The sequence below is a fragment of the Lepisosteus oculatus genome, unplaced genomic scaffold, assembly GCF_040954835.1.
Source record: "Lepisosteus oculatus isolate fLepOcu1 unplaced genomic scaffold, fLepOcu1.hap2 HAP2_SCAFFOLD_74, whole genome shotgun sequence".
Taxonomy (NCBI): Eukaryota; Metazoa; Chordata; class Actinopteri; order Semionotiformes; family Lepisosteidae; genus Lepisosteus; species Lepisosteus oculatus.
Window position 1 is genome coordinate 583,399 of NW_027168298.1, and position 15,601 is coordinate 598,999.

Consider the following 15,601-nt stretch of genomic DNA (forward strand, 5'->3'; position numbering starts at 1 on the left):
TTATTGATGTTAATTCTGTTTAAGTAATAAGATTGCTAACGATGTTGGACTTTAGCCGGTGTTTTTTAGAACAAATTGCTTACACTTCTGTAAGGAATACGCAGTACGTGCCTTTGTCAGTCATTGCTCACCATACCTGTAACTTTCTTATCTAACTCACTTCCTCAAATGGTGAAGGTCCACAAACATAAATGAAAAAAAAACCCTTGTTGTAGATGAGGTGCACAAAAAAGCAGCCCCTGATAGTGTATAACACATTTATACTATTGCAGAGACACATGTAACATATATATACTGTATATATATATGAAACAGAAATAGAAACAGAAACAGGAATCGCTTACTCACCTGGAGAATCTCTGTAGGAATATCTAGCATTTATCAATGGAAATAAAAGCTGCTTTAATACAGTGCATGTTCAAACTCAAACCCTCAGCTGCTGTTCTTGTTTGTTTTGGGACAAATTGCAACTGAGCATCGCATGAGCCGTTACGTACCCTTATCTGTTAGGGAATTTCAAGGGAGGAGTTAGGTCAGAATGGGTAGGCTGCAAAACAACAAGTAAAGATTTATTCCAAGATGAAACGTTGTGGCGGTTTTCTTATCTTTTCAGCATGGACTAAACTTTTACGTGTTCCTTATATGCTATATATGTATATATTAGCACCAATGTCGTTCTTAAAAACTAACATGAAATTGTCAGGGACATTCAGCTATATACAAAGACGAGACAGACAAAGTAATAATTCTGTATTAACGTGGCCTACATACTGACGCAATGATCAAACTAACTGACATGTTCTGATTCAGATCCCCTGCAGTTCATGCCAATTAGAACAATAGCAATGCTGAGTCCTCCCCACCCTACCGAGCACAAATTCAGCTGCTCTCCAGTTCTGTTCTGCATGTTTTTTCATTGCAATTGAGCTCGGAGCTGGAGATGATCTCCATACAGTTCTGTGTTCACCAGCCCGCACTTGCGTGCTAATTTACGGGTTGTGGCAAATGCTTTTCTATAGTTCATATACATGACGGCAACCTGTTACCTAGGAACCTGAGAGGTTTAAAAGCCTCACGAGCCAGGCAGGACTCAAACCTCCAATCTTCTGATCCGAAGTCAGACGCGTTATCCATTACGCCACTGGCCCATAGAACATGCGCTTGCACTCCACCACAGAGAGCTCTACACTGCTACTAGTAGTACACTTCCCCATCTAAATTTTCACAGCAAGAAACTTGTGTTTCCTACTATTTTTGTCAGGTTTAAAATATCATCTCCTTAAAACAGAAAAAGTGTTGATGTGTTGTGCTGAAATTCCGATTGATTTTGAATTCAAAGAAAAAAGGTTTTCTTCCAAAACACCATGAAATGTGTTTTAAGTCCTCTGAGGTGTGTGTGTGTGTGCTTGCACGTATGGCGTAAAAGGTTTCTTAAACGGAGAGCGAACTTGAAAAAAGTTGCCTTCGCTGCCGCCGCCACCTCGCACTCCCTGTTCGATTGTAGCAAGAAGGCAGCGGCCGCGGTGCTTGCTGTAGTCGTGGCCGAGTGGTTAAGGTGACGGACTTGAAATCCGTTGGGGTCTCCCCGCGCAGGTTCAAATCCTGCCGACTACGGCGTCCTTTGCATTTGGTTGCGTGCGTGCGTGTAAAAGGACCAGCGCCGTTTCGTTTTCGCTGGGACCTTTAACACTCTAAATCGCCTGGACCCGCAGCCTGTGAAATCGATTCTTCAGCACCCACGATGGACGCTTTGCCGCTGGACACAGATAACGATGCTTTTCTGCAACGAGCTTTCCAGCTGAATTTTCTCAGCAGCTCCGTACTGAACCTGTTCTCCATTGCAACATAGCGGAGGCTCGTCACGTCTATAGCAAGGCTGGTTAGGACCGCATACGCCACAGTGACTTGTACACAGACCACATGAAAGGCAAGCAAAATACACTTTTAAAATTCCAAAGACTCACAAGGTCAGAGAAACAGCGATGACCTGAACAGATCTGTTACAGAAGTCTAGGTTGACCTTTTTAGAGCTGTAATTGCATTTTTGTTTAATAGAAGATCAAATCTACTCGCATGTACCAGCACCTTACAGTTTATTGATGTTAATTCTGTTTAAGTAATAAGATTGCTAACGATGTTGGACTTTAGCCGGTGTTTTTTAGAACAAATTGCTTACACTTCTGTAAGGAATACGCAGTACGTGCCTTTGTCAGTCATTGCTCACCATACCTGTAACTTTCTTATCTAACTCACTTCCTCAAATGGTGAAGGTCCACAAACATAAATGAAAAAAAAACCCTTGTTGTAGATGAGGTGCACAAAAAAGCAGCCCCTGATAGTGTATAACACATTTATACTATTGCAGAGACACATGTAACATATATATACTGTATATATATATGAAACAGAAATAGAAACAGAAACAGGAATCGCTTACTCACCTGGAGAATCTCTGTAGGAATATCTAGCATTTATCAATGGAAATAAAAGCTGCTTTAATACAGTGCATGTTCAAACTCAAACCCTCAGCTGCTGTTCTTGTTTGTTTTGGGACAAATTGCAACTGAGCATCGCATGAGCCGTTACGTACCCTTATCTGTTAGGGAATTTCAAGGGAGGAGTTAGGTCAGAATGGGTAGGCTGCAAAACAACAAGTAAAGATTTATTCCAAGATGAAACGTTGTGGCGGTTTTCTTATCTTTTCAGCATGGACTAAACTTTTACGTGTTCCTTATATGCTATATATGTATATATTAGCACCAATGTCGTTCTTAAAAACTAACATGAAATTGTCAGGGACATTCAGCTATATACAAAGACGAGACAGACAAAGTAATAATTCTGTATTAACGTGGCCTACATACTGACGCAATGATCAAACTAACTGACATGTTCTGATTCAGATCCCCTGCAGTTCATGCCAATTAGAACAATAGCAATGCTGAGTCCTCCCCACCCTACCGAGCACAAATTCAGCTGCTCTCCAGTTCTGTTCTGCATGTTTTTTCATTGCAATTGAGCTCAGAGCTGGAGATGATCTCCATACAGTTCTGTGTTCACCAGCCCGCACTTGCGTGCTAATTTACGGGTTGTGGCAAATGCTTTTCTATAGTTCATATACATGACGGCAACCTGTTACCGAGGAACCTGAGAGGTTTAAAAGCCTCACGAGCCAGGCAGGACTCGAACCTCCAATCTTCTGATCCGAAGTCAGACGCGTTATCCATTACGCCACTGGCCCATAGAACATGCGCTTGCACTCCACCACAGAGAGCTCTACACTGCTACTAGTAGTACACTTCCCCATCTAAATTTTCACAGAGAGAAACTTGTGTTTCCTACTATTTTTATCAGGTTTAAAATATCATCTCCTTAAAACAGAAAAAGTGTTGATGTGTCGTGCTGAAATTCCGATTGATTTTGAATTCAAAGAAAAAAGGTTTTCTTCCAAAACACCATGAAATTGTCACATCTTGCAGACAATAGGTGTATTCCATGTTGAAAAGAGAAGAAAGAAAACCATGGAGCCTTTTACAGGTGTGAGGCTTCTTCAGGTGTGAGAAGACCTCACAGTCGAAACGCTGTGTTTCCGTTCTTCTCTTTTCAGCATGCAATAAACCTAGTACTTGTTCCTTTGCAGCCGAGGCATGCTGACGTAGCTACCCAGCTGAACATCTTGCAGACTCTACAGTACTTCTCTCCTGTAGAAGTAAAGCAGGGCTTGCTGGGTGAGCTTTTGCTCCGGTAAATTAGGTCACGTGTCATGTTAAATCACTTCTTCTAAACACAACATTTGCTGGTGCTAGCTTTCCCCATGAAAAGAGACATTTCCCTTACAGTACATGACATATCGTTTTTATTCTATCAATAAGTATAGAAATTAAACAAAAGAAAAAATGGTGTCGCCAAAGAATGCACAGCTCTGTCGCCTTGGGGAGGTGTCAAGGGCATTGAGCTCCTTGGACATGAAAAGTGCCCGATAAATGCCATTTCTCATCATTTCTCTTGGCGTCAGTTCTGCTATTAAATGGGACGGAGGCAACGGGTTCAGAGAGCAGGTTAAGTGCACACCGAACGCAGATGTGTCCAAGTGTCTGTAAAAGCGCGGTGCTCCGCTGGCGCTGTTCCCTAGTGGCTTAAAGTGCCCGCCTAGTAAGCAGGCGATCCTGGGTCTGAATACCAGCGGTGCCTCTCTCCGTGTCTTGTTGTGCCGAATGTCTCATTTCAGACAAACATGTACAGCTTGGTTCAGTTTAATGCAAGAATTCATTTCCTTTCTGGAATAACTTGTTTTTGAAGAAATCCATACAGCTTGTGAAAGATGAAATCCATTTCTTGGTTGTCAGTGGAAAAAGATTGCCGGCTGCAAGAAGCGCAAGTGATTGTTTTCTTTGACCATAAACCTGCAAATGTAGGGAGCACAAGCGGCCGTCAGTCTCTGTGGCGCAATCGGTTAGCGCGTTCGGCTGTTAACCGAAAGGTTGGTGGTTCAAGCCCACCCAGGGACGCATGTCTCCGTTTTTCCAATGTAAACATCATCACCGCTAAAGAAGATGGCGCAGAAGGCTCCACAGTCGAAACGTTGTGCTTCTTTTCTTCTCTTTTCAGCATGGAGTAAACCTTTGCTTGATCCTTTGCAGCCTACGCATGCTGACACAGCTACCTTTCTCTTAACGCACCTCAATCATTATTCACCAAAACCATCAGCAGAATGTGTCGCCTTTGTGGTGATGTCACTCCTCTGCTTCACAAATGTCCTTAGTGACGGACCATTTCATTCTGCCATTTTTCCGGAGCGGTTATTGATTGCTCCATCATTTCCCTCATACTTTCCATCCCAAGATTGAAAAAAAAAAACAGAAACAGGCTGATAGGACGACAATCAAATTGCAAAAACTCATCAAAGCACTCGATAGAGTATTTGAATCCACAAGTAGCTACGAGCAACTTTGTCCTGGCTTGCATGAAAGTCGGAAAATGTCAAAAAGAAAAAGATGGTGGCTTTTTCATATCTGTTCTTTTATTTTTAGTTCGTTGGCTCTTCTGTCCATTGTCCTCCTGCCTGGCTCTTGACCTGTGACTGTCTGAACGCACACATTAGACTTTCAGGCGGGGGATTTGTCCTGAGCCTCTGTGAAAGACCCACCCACCCCCATAAATAACTGCTCTAGAAACACATGAATGCAAAACTAAACCACAGCTTAAAGAGGAGCTCCAACTCAGTGCCATACTAATGTAAACGAAGTAATACTAAGACATGTTCTTATGGATTTGTCTTACCTTGAGATATGTAATTGGATTTCAGGATTAACTTCCTCATTCAATGTACTGGTGATTCTTTGCCTGGTCAGTACCTGGGTGGGAGACCTCCAGCGAACAATTAAGCTTGCTGCTGGAAGTGGTGTTAAGAGACTCTTAGGATCTTCCAGAGGTGTCTGTCCAATAGCACTAGTTGCCTTAGAGCTGGCTCAAACATTGCTCAAGAGTCTACCTTTCACAGATGCGCAAAGATGAATGATGGGGGTGCACGCTTCAAGGAGCCTTCCAACTGTAGGGACCGATTAGAGACGATCCGTAGCATGTGTTCATTTCCATATACGCCCCGTGTCTCAACGGTAGGACAGAGTCAAATACTGCCTCGACACGTAACAGCGTTATATTAAACCGCAGGACTTGAGGGCTGTTTTGTTTGAATGTTCAAGGCATTGGTAAGAGCGTAGGTCAAGGGCCATTGGTGCATCTCCTGTAACTGGAGTAAAAATGCTATTCAAAGTGCAGTGACTAAAATCGTCGTCCAGATGTCTCTGTTGTTGATTGCTTTCTGTCTAAGAACGTTCTGTTTTCATGTCCGAACGGGGAGACTTTATCATTCCAACTTGAAGCCACCCTTAAGTCCTCTGAGGTGTGTGTGTGTGTGCTTGCACGTATGGCGTAAAAGGTTTCTTAAACGGAGAGCGAACTTGAAAAAAGTTGCCTCCGCTGCCGCCGCCGCCTCGCACTCCCTGTTCGATTGTAGCAAGAAGGCAGCGGCCGCGGCGCTTGCTGTAGTCGTGGCCGAGAGGTTAAGGTGACGGACTTGAAATCCGTTGGGGTCTCCCCGCGCAGGTTCAAATCCTGCCGACTACGGCGTCCTTTGCATTTGGTTGCGTGCGTGCGTGTAAAAGGACCGGCGCCGTTTCGTTTTCACTGGGACCTTTAACACTCTAAATCGCCTGGACCCACAGCCTGTGAAATCGATTCTTCAGCACCCACGATGGACGCTTTGCCGCTGGACACAGAGAACGATGCTTTTCTGCAACGAGCTTTCCAGCTGAATTTTCTCGGCAGCTCCGTACTGAACCTGTTCTCCATTGCAACATAGCGGAGGCTCGTCACGTCTATAGCAAGGCTGTGTAGGACCGCATACGCCACAGTGACTTGTACACAGACCACATGAAAGGCAAGCAAAATACACTTTTAAAATTCCAAAGACTCACAAGGTCAGAGAAACAGCGATGACCTGAACAGATCTGTTACAGAAGTCTAGGTTGACCTTTTTAGAGCTGTAATTGCATTTTTGTTTAATAGAAGATCAAATCTACTCGCATGTACCAGCACCTTACAGTTTATTGATGTTAATTCTGTTTAAGTAATAAGATTGCTAACGATGTTGGACTTTAGCCGGTGTTTTTTAGAACAAATTGCTTACACTTCTGTAAGGAATACGCAGTACGTGCCTTTGTCAGTCATTGCTCACCATACCTGTAACTTTCTTATCTAACTCACTTCCTCAAATGGTGAAGGTCCACAAACATAAATGAAAAAAAAAACCCTTGTTGTAGATGAGGTGCACAAAAAAGCAGCCCCTGATAGTGTATAACACATTTATACTATTGCAGAGACACATGTAACATATATATACTGTATATATGAAACAGAAATAGAAACAGAAACAGGAATCGCTTACTCACCTGGAGAATCTCTGTAGGAATATCTAGCATTTATCAATGGAAATAAAAGCTGCTTTAATACAGTGCATGTTCAAACTCAAACCCTCAGCTGCTGTTCTTGTTTGTTTTGGGACAAATTGCAACTGAGCATCGCATGAGCCGTTACGTACCCTTATCTGTTAGGGAATTTCAAGGGAGGAGTTAGGTCAGAATGGGTAGGCTGCAAAACAACAAGTAAAGATTTATTCCAAGATGAAACGTTGTGGCGGTTTTCTTATCCTTTCAGCATGGACTAAACTTTTACGTGTTCCTTATATACTATATATGTATATATTAGCACCAATGTCGTTCTTAAAAACTAACATGAAATTGTCAGGGACATTCAGCTATATACAAAGACGAGACAGACAAAGTAATAATTCTGTATTAACGTGGCCTACATACTGACGCAATGATCAAACTGACTGACATGTTCTGATTCAGATCCCCTGCAGTTCATGCCAATTAGAACAATAGCAATGCTGAGTCCTCCCCACCCTACTGAGCACAAATTCATCTGCTCTCCAGTTCTGTTCTGCATGTTTTTTCATTGCAATTGAGCTCGGAGCTGGAGATGATCTCCATACAGTTCTGTGTTCACCAGCCCGCACTTGCGTGCTAATTTACGGGTTGTGGCAAATGCTTTTCTATAGTTCATATACATGACGGCAACCTGTTACCTAGGAACCTGAGAGGTTTAAAAGCCTCACGAGCCAGGCAGGACTCGAACTTCCAATCTTCTGATCCGAAGTCAGACGCGTTATCCATTACGCCACTGGCCCATAGAACATGCGCTTGCACTCCACCACAGAGAGCTCTACACTGCTACTAGTAGTACACTTCCCCATCTAAATTTTCACAGCAAGAAACTTGTGTTTCCTACTATTTTTGTCAGGTTTAAAATATCATCTCCTTAAAACAGAAAAAGTGTTGATGTGTTGTGCTGAAATTCCGATTGATTTTGAATTCAAAGAAAAAAGGTTTTCTTCCAAAACACCATGAAATTGTCACATCTTGCAGACAATAGGTGTATTCCATGTTGAAAAGAGAAGAAAGAAAACCATGGAGCCTTTTACAGGTGTGAGGCTTCTTCAGGTGTGAGAAGACCTCACAGTCGAAACGCTGTGTTTCCGTTCTTCTCTTTTCAGCATGCAATAAACCTAGTACTTGTTCCTTTGCAGCCGAGGCATGCTGACGTAGCTACCCAGCTGAACATCTTGCAGACTCTACAGTACTTCTCTCCTGTAGAAGTAAAGCAGGGCTTGCTGGGTGAGCTTTTGCTCCGGTAAATTAGGTCACGTGTCATGTTAAATCACTTCTTCTAAACACAACATTTGCTGGTGCTAGCTTTCCCCATGAAAAGAGACATTTCCCTTACAGTACATGACATATCGTTTTTATTCTATCAATAAGTATAGAAATTAAACAAAAGAAAAAATGGTGTCGCCAAAGAATGCACAGCTCTGTCGCCTTGGGGAGGTGTCAAGGGCATTGAGCTCCTTGGACATGAAAAGTGCCCGATAAATGCCATTTCTCATCATTTCTCTTGGCGTCAGTTCTGCTATTAAATGGGACGGAGGCAACGGGCTCAGAGAGCAGGTTAAGTGCACACCGAACGCAGATGTGTCCAAGTGTCTGTAAAAGCGCGGTGCTCCGCTGGCGCTGTTCCCTAGTGGCTTAAAGTGCCCGCCTAGTAAGCAGGCGATCCTGGGTCTGAATACCAGCGGTGCCTCTCTCCGTGTCTTGTTGTGCCGAATGTATCATTTCAGACAAACATGTACAGCTTGGTTCAGTTTAATGCAAGAATTCATTTCCTTTCTGGAATAACTTGTTTTTGAAGAAATCCATACAGCTTGTGAAAGATGAAATCCATTTCTTGGTTGTCAGTGGAAAAAGATTGCCGGCTGCAAGAAGCGCAAGTGATTGTTTTCTTTGACCATAAACCTGCAAATGTAGGGTGCACAAAAGACTGTCAGACTCTGTGGTGCTGAAAAGTTGGTGGTTCAAGCCCCTCCAGTATGCGTGTCTCAGTTTTTCCAATGTAAACATCATCACCATCGCTAAAGAAGATGGCGCAGAAGGCTCCACAGTCGAAACGTTGTGCTTCTTTTCTTCTTTTTTCAGCATGGAGTAAACCTTTGCTTTATCCTTTGCAGCCTAAGCATGCTGACGCAGCTACCTTTCTCTTAACACGCCTCAATCATTATTCACCAAAACGATCAGCAGAATAAGTCGCCTTTGTGGTGATGTCACTCCTCTGCTTCACAAATGTCCTTAGTGACGGACCATTTCTTTCTGCCATTTTTCCGGAGCGGTTATTGATTGCTCCATCATTTCCCTCATACTTTCCATCCCTAGATTGAAAAAAAAAAACAGAAACAGGCTGACAGGACGACAATCAAATTGCAAAAACTCATCAAAGCACTCGATAGAGTATTTGAATCCACAAGTAGCTACGAGCAACTTTGTCCTGGCTTGCATGAAAGTCGGAAAATGTCAAAAAGAAAAAGATGGTGGCTTTTTCATATCTGTTCTTTTATTTTTAGTTCGTTGGCTCATCTGTCCATTGTCCTCCTGCCTGGCTCTTGACCTGTGACTGTTTGAACGCACACAGTAGACTTTCATGCAGGGGATTTGTCCTGAGCCTCTGTGAAGGACCCACCCACCCCCATAAATAACTGCTCTAGAAACACATGAATGCAAAACTAAACCACAGCTTAAAGAGGAGCTTGTCATGACCGCCAGGCAGTTAAGACCAACTCTTAAGCAATCTAAACAGCACCAGCAGAGGGTGATTATTAACAAACGCCGCCGCACGAGTTAACCCACCTGCACACACTCCACCGTGGGGTACGCAGTGCTATTTTTACCATCTTTACTTGCTTCCCGCTGGTATTGAGTCTACTCCTTGAGAGCTCTACCTGGCGTTTTTTCCATTACCTCGTTTATTCTGGATATTGGACTCCCCTTCTGCCTTTTCGACTTTGGACCTCGCCTCTCACCTCGGACTGTTTGCCACCAGTGTTCTCCCTGGATTACGACTTACCTTACGCCTCTTGACCACGAAACAAAGCAAAGCAGAGCAAAACAAAATGAACAAACGAAAAGCCTCACGTCCCGCACTTGCGTGTAACGCCGTTACGTGCCCAAGCGGTATTGTACTTCATCTTAGCACTGCACCCCGGGGCGTACGGTATATGGGAACGAGCACACGCCACAAATCGTCTCGAATCACTCCCTACAGCTGTAAGGCACCTTGAAGCGTGCACCCCCAACATTTTTCTTTGCGCATCTGTGAAAGGTAAACTCTTGAGCAAACTCTGAACCAGCTCTAAGGAAACTAATCCGATTAGACGTTACTTTGACTCATCCTTTAAGGGAACCTTGTTAATTGGAGAAATCAATGATTTCGAATGAATTCTGTATGCGTTAAAAGACAGCTATACACAGAAAACATGCAGGACACTTCTCATGATGTTTCCCGAGCCGAAACACAGTGCGTTTTTCCAAGCCCTCTGACAAAGCCCGCCCACTGAAAACTGCAGCAGATCGTGTAAAGACGTTCAACTTTGTAACTACTGCACGCACAGGAAGCAGAATAAATTCCTCTTTTCAAACTGTCAAAGGTTTGCTTTGCGAACACTGCAGGACATCGCACAATCTCTTTTGAATGGGGACAAACGATTTCTTATGGGGCACAGTAAGTACAGACGTTTAAAAAGCTCCACTCATGCCGACGATGCAGCATGAAGAAGCGCAACCTAACGTTTGCATTCCTAGCAAATTCCTTTTATTTTTTGATAAATAAAGACAGTCTTGTTTAACAAACAACACACACAACATTTTACATTGTCAATTCAATTCAAATCAATGTATTTCTATATAGCGCCTTTCACAACAAGGTTACGTGCTGTCTCTTTGAGGCAGATGTTTAAATCCTCTGAGTTAAGTGCTGAAGTTATAGTAGTCCTATCAGTATTGTTGCCTCCGATCAACAGATCCTCATTTTTCTCAGAGTTGAGTAACAAAAAGTTTTCACACATCCAAGTATTTCCTTCCTTAATGCATTTAACTAAACTGATAATAGAAGAGTTGTCGTTTGGTGTAAACAAAATGTTTATTTGAGTGTCATCAGCATATGAATGAAAGTTCATATTATTTTTTCATATTATCCTACCTAGCAGCAGCATGTAGAGAGAGAGAGCAATATTGGTCCCAGCACTGATCTTCTGGTACCCCAAATTGAACTGGTGACATTGATGAAGCAGTACAATTATTAGATATTTGAACATAATGAAAACGATGAGTAAAATGTGAAGTAAACCACTGAAGGACGGTTCCAGATAAGCCAACCTCAAACTCAAGCCTGTGTAACAAAACAGAGAGGTCAACCGTGTCAAAGGCAGCTCTAAGATCTAGAAGCAAAGCACAAGCACTGTTGCATTCCCTGCATCAGTAGCTAAGAGAATATCATTTACGACTCTTGTTAATGCAGTTTCAGAAACCAGACTAAAATTTCTCAAGTATATTATTTGAATCCAGATATGATTGACGTTGGGCAACAACTATTCTCCCAAGACTTTTAGATTGAAATGGGACCTTTGAGACAGGCCTGTAGTTGTTAAGAACTTGTTGATCCAAATTTGACTTCTTAAGAGCGGTCTAACAACCGCTACCTTAAATTGATCAGGTACAACACCTGACGCAAGCGATGCATTCATCATACTAATTATAGGTCCTGCCAGTCCTTCGAGGGAATCTTTGACTAGCTGAGTGGGGATGGGATCTAGCGAACAGGTGGTTGACTTTGTCTTACGTCTGTGTTTATGAGTCCACCATAAGAAGAAATCTGAACAGGAGTGGTGATCATGCGAGGTCACCATGGAGGAAACCACTGCTCTCCCCCCCAAAAAAACCACCACTGCCCCTCTCAAGTTTGCTAAAGACCACATGGATGTTCCACAGCAACTCCTGGAACAATGTTCTGTGGACAGTGACAAAAGTTGAACATGTTGGTAAATGTGCACAACGTTATGTTTGGAGATAACAAAACACTGCATACCAACTCCAAAACCTCATCCCACCTGGGAAGCATAGCGGAGGCTGTACGGCTTGCAATCATCGAGGGACCGATGAATTCCAAGATGTATCAGGAAATTCTACAGCAGAATGTCAGGGTGTCTGCCTGTGATCTAAAACTCGAAAGACGCTGGGTCATGCAGCATGACAAAAACAAAGGAGTACATCAACAACAGAGTGGCTGAAACAATAGAAATTCCGTATTTTGGGATGGCCGAGTAAGAGTCCTGACCCCAATCCCATTGAAGTGCTGTGGCGTGATCTGAAGCAGGCCGTTCAGTGCAAGACATCTCCCAACTGTATGTGAGAGAAAAGCAGAGACGCTCACTGAGTAAGGTGGGGTTGCAGCTTTGCAAATCAAAAGGACATTTGTACGCTCAAAAAGGGACAGTAGCACCCCAGATGGGACTCGAACCCACAATCCCTGGCTTAGGAGGCCAGTGCCTTATCCATTAGGCCACTGGGGCACACTGGGTTGGGTCGATCACGCTGATGAAGAGCCAGTTTTTTTTTTCCTTTGCTTTTTCAAAGGGATCCCCAAAATTAGGAAAGTTAGGCAGCAGAAGGTTTACTGTGACCTGAGAAGGACCGGCATCCAATCACGGTGGTACACACACACACGCTCTCACTCATCTGAGCTACACGGCTACCAAGATGATCTCAGGTGCGCCGAGCTGGTACGGAACATATTGAACTGATCGACGGCGAATTGTCTCTCAGACAGGCTTTTCACCTCTGAGCTCCCTGACTGACAGTAATCAGCTAGGTAGTGAAACAGTCAGCTGCTTCTAAGCCTTAAACAGCTGCATCTCGGCGCTTCCACAGAGAGATGATTTGAAAGCCAAACATCGCCCATTGGGAACACCTTACTATCACTAGTTTAAGAGACTCTTAAGGTCTTGCAGAGGTGCCTGTCTAATAGCATGCGCTTTGCAAGCTATAGGTGTTTAGGCTGAGGCAGAATGCCTGTTAACAAAATGTTTTTCTAAAGGGGCCTCGCACTCTTTTCCAAGCAATGGTCACCATCCCCACCGAGTGTCACAACGTAGTCATGTCCTAGGATGTCTCCTGTTAGTCTCCATTTGTCTGCCACCAACACTTTAGGTTACGGGGTCACAACCGCACCCCGGAGAGCAGAGGAGCCGTTGTCGTTCTGGCGGCGCAGATTGGGCTGAAGGTGGGGCGCTTGAATCTCGCTGTTGGAGGCCATCTGAAACTGACCCAAGCCTTTCCCTTGAATTAAATGTAAATAAGAAATGAACCCCAGATGCACATGGAATCAATCACGTGTTTCCTTTGAGCCGTTTCAAAGACTGCTCCAGAGTTTACCTTGCACAGATGCGCAAAGATTAATGATGGGGGTGCACGCTTCCAGGCGCCTTACAACTGTAGGGACTGATTAGAGACAATTCGTAGCGTGTGTTCGTTTCCATATACGCCCCGTGTTGCAATGGTAGGATGAAGTCAAATACGGCTTGGACGCGTAACGGCATTCTATCCAACTGCAGGACTTGAGGGTTTTTTGTGCTTTGTTCTGTTTTCGTTGACATCGCATTCGTAAGAGCGTCAAAAAAAGGCAATTCCAGCATCTAACACGAATAAAAGGGCTATTGAAACTGCAGGGCTGCGCAGCTTCTAAAATCCTTGCACACAATTCTCCGTTATTGTTACTTCCTTCTTTCTGTCTAACAAAGTTCCCTTTTCCTGACCGGACGGGGAGACTTTATCATTCCAACTTGAAGCCAGCCTTAAGTCCTCTGAGGCGCATTTGTCTGCTAGCATGCATTTTGTGAAAGTTTTTTTTGTTGTTGTTAAACGGAAAGCGACTTTGAAAAAGGTTTCCGCCGCTGCCCGGCACTCTATGTTAGACTGCATCAAAAAGGCAGTGGCGGCGGCGGCGGCTGAGTGGTTAGGGTGATGGACTAGAAAGCCATCGGGGTCTCCCTGCGAAGCTTCAAGTCCTGCCGCCTACAGTGTCGTCGTGTGTCTGCGCAACAAAGGAAAAGCACCTGTTTTGCTTTTCCCGCAACTTTTAAAACGCGAATGATCTGGATTTCTACATGATTGGCTCTTAAAATGTGATCTGATCTTCATCTGACGCATAATAATAAATAAAGACAGTCTTGTTTAACAAACAACACACACAACATTTTACATTGTCAATTCAGTTCAAATCAATGTATTTCTATATAGCACCTTTCACAACAAGGTTGTCTCAAGGCACTTAACAATGCAAGTTGTTAAGAGCCTTGTGTCTAATATGCCACTTAGGTTACGTGCTGTCTCTTTGAGGCAAATGTTTAAATCCTCTGAGTTAAGTGCTGAAGTTATAGTAGTCCTATCAGTATTGTTGCCTCCGATCAACAGATCCTCAGTTTTCTCAGAGTTGAGTAACAAAAAGTTTTCACACATCCAAGTCTTTCCTTCATTAATGCATTTAACTAAAGTGATAATAGAAAAGTTGTCGTTTGGTGTGAACAAAATGTTTATTTGAGTGTCATCAGCATATGAATGAAAGTTCATATTATTTTTTCGTATTATCCTACCTAGCAGCAGCATGTAGAGAGAGAGAGCAATATTGGCCCCGGCACTGATCCGTCTGGTACCCCAAATTGAACTGGTGACGTTGATGAAGCAGTACAATTATTAGATATTTGAACATAATGAAAACGATGAGTAAAATGTGAAGTAAACCACTGAAGGACGGTTCCAGATAAGCCAACCTCAAACTCAAGCCTGTGTAACAAAACAGAGAGGTCAACCGTGTCAAAGGCAGCTCTAAGATCTAGAAGCACAAGCACTGTTGCATTCCCCACATCAGTAGCTAAGAGAATATCATTTACGACTCTCGTTAATGCAGTTTCAGAAAGCAGACTGAAATTTCTCAAGTATATTATTTGAATCCAGATACGATTGACATTGGGCAACAACTATTCTCTCAAAACTTTTAGATTGAAATGGGACCTTTGAGACAGGCCTGTAGTTGTTAAGAACTTGTGGATCCAAATTTGACTTCTTAAGGAGCGGTCTAACAACCGCTACCTTAAATTGATCAGGTACAACGCCTGACGCAAGCGATGCATTCATCATACTAATTATAGGTCCTGCCAGTCCTTCGAGGGAATCTTTGACTAGCTGAGTGGGGATGGGATCTAGCGAACAGGTGGTTGACTTTGTCTTACGTCTGTGTCCATGAGTCCACCATAAGAAGAAATCTGAACAGGAGCGGTGATCATGCGAGGTCACCACGGAGGAAACCACTGCTCTCCCCCCAAAAAAAACCACCACTGCCCCTCTCAAGTTTGCTAAAGACCACATGGATGTTCCACAGCAACTCCTGGAACAATGTTCTGTGGACAGACATGACAAAAGTTGAACTTGTTGGTAAATGTGCACAGCGTTATGTTTGGAGATAACAAAACACTGCATACCAACTCCAAAACCTCATCCCACCTGGGAAACATGGCGGAGGCTGTACGGCTTGCAATCATCGAGGGACCGATGAATTCCAAGATGTATCAGGAAATTCTACAGCAGAATGTCAGGGTGTCTGC

The 15,601-nt window shown here is 43.5% G+C and overlaps 5 non-coding genes across 5 annotated transcripts; 3 read left to right on the forward strand and 2 right to left on the reverse strand.

Annotated features, from left to right (window-relative positions):
• The first annotated feature begins 1,532 nt into the window (after positions 1-1,532).
• On the forward strand, positions 1,533-1,614 carry trnas-uga (transfer RNA serine (anticodon UGA)). Its single transcript has one exon. It is a non-coding gene; the product is annotated as a tRNA-Ser (tRNA).
• Positions 1,615-3,168: 1,554 nt separating this feature from the next.
• trnar-ucg (transfer RNA arginine (anticodon UCG)) lies at positions 3,169-3,241 on the reverse strand. Its single transcript has one exon. It is a non-coding gene; the product is annotated as a tRNA-Arg (tRNA).
• A 1,193-nt stretch (positions 3,242-4,434) lies between these two features.
• Positions 4,435-4,508, forward strand: trnan-guu (transfer RNA asparagine (anticodon GUU)). Its single transcript has one exon. It is a non-coding gene; the product is annotated as a tRNA-Asn (tRNA).
• Positions 4,509-6,044: 1,536 nt separating this feature from the next.
• Positions 6,045-6,126, forward strand: trnas-uga (transfer RNA serine (anticodon UGA)). Its single transcript has one exon. It is a non-coding gene; the product is annotated as a tRNA-Ser (tRNA).
• Positions 6,127-12,441: 6,315 nt separating this feature from the next.
• On the reverse strand, positions 12,442-12,514 carry trnar-ccu (transfer RNA arginine (anticodon CCU)). Its single transcript has one exon. It is a non-coding gene; the product is annotated as a tRNA-Arg (tRNA).
• Between the last annotated feature and the right edge of the window lie 3,087 nt (positions 12,515-15,601).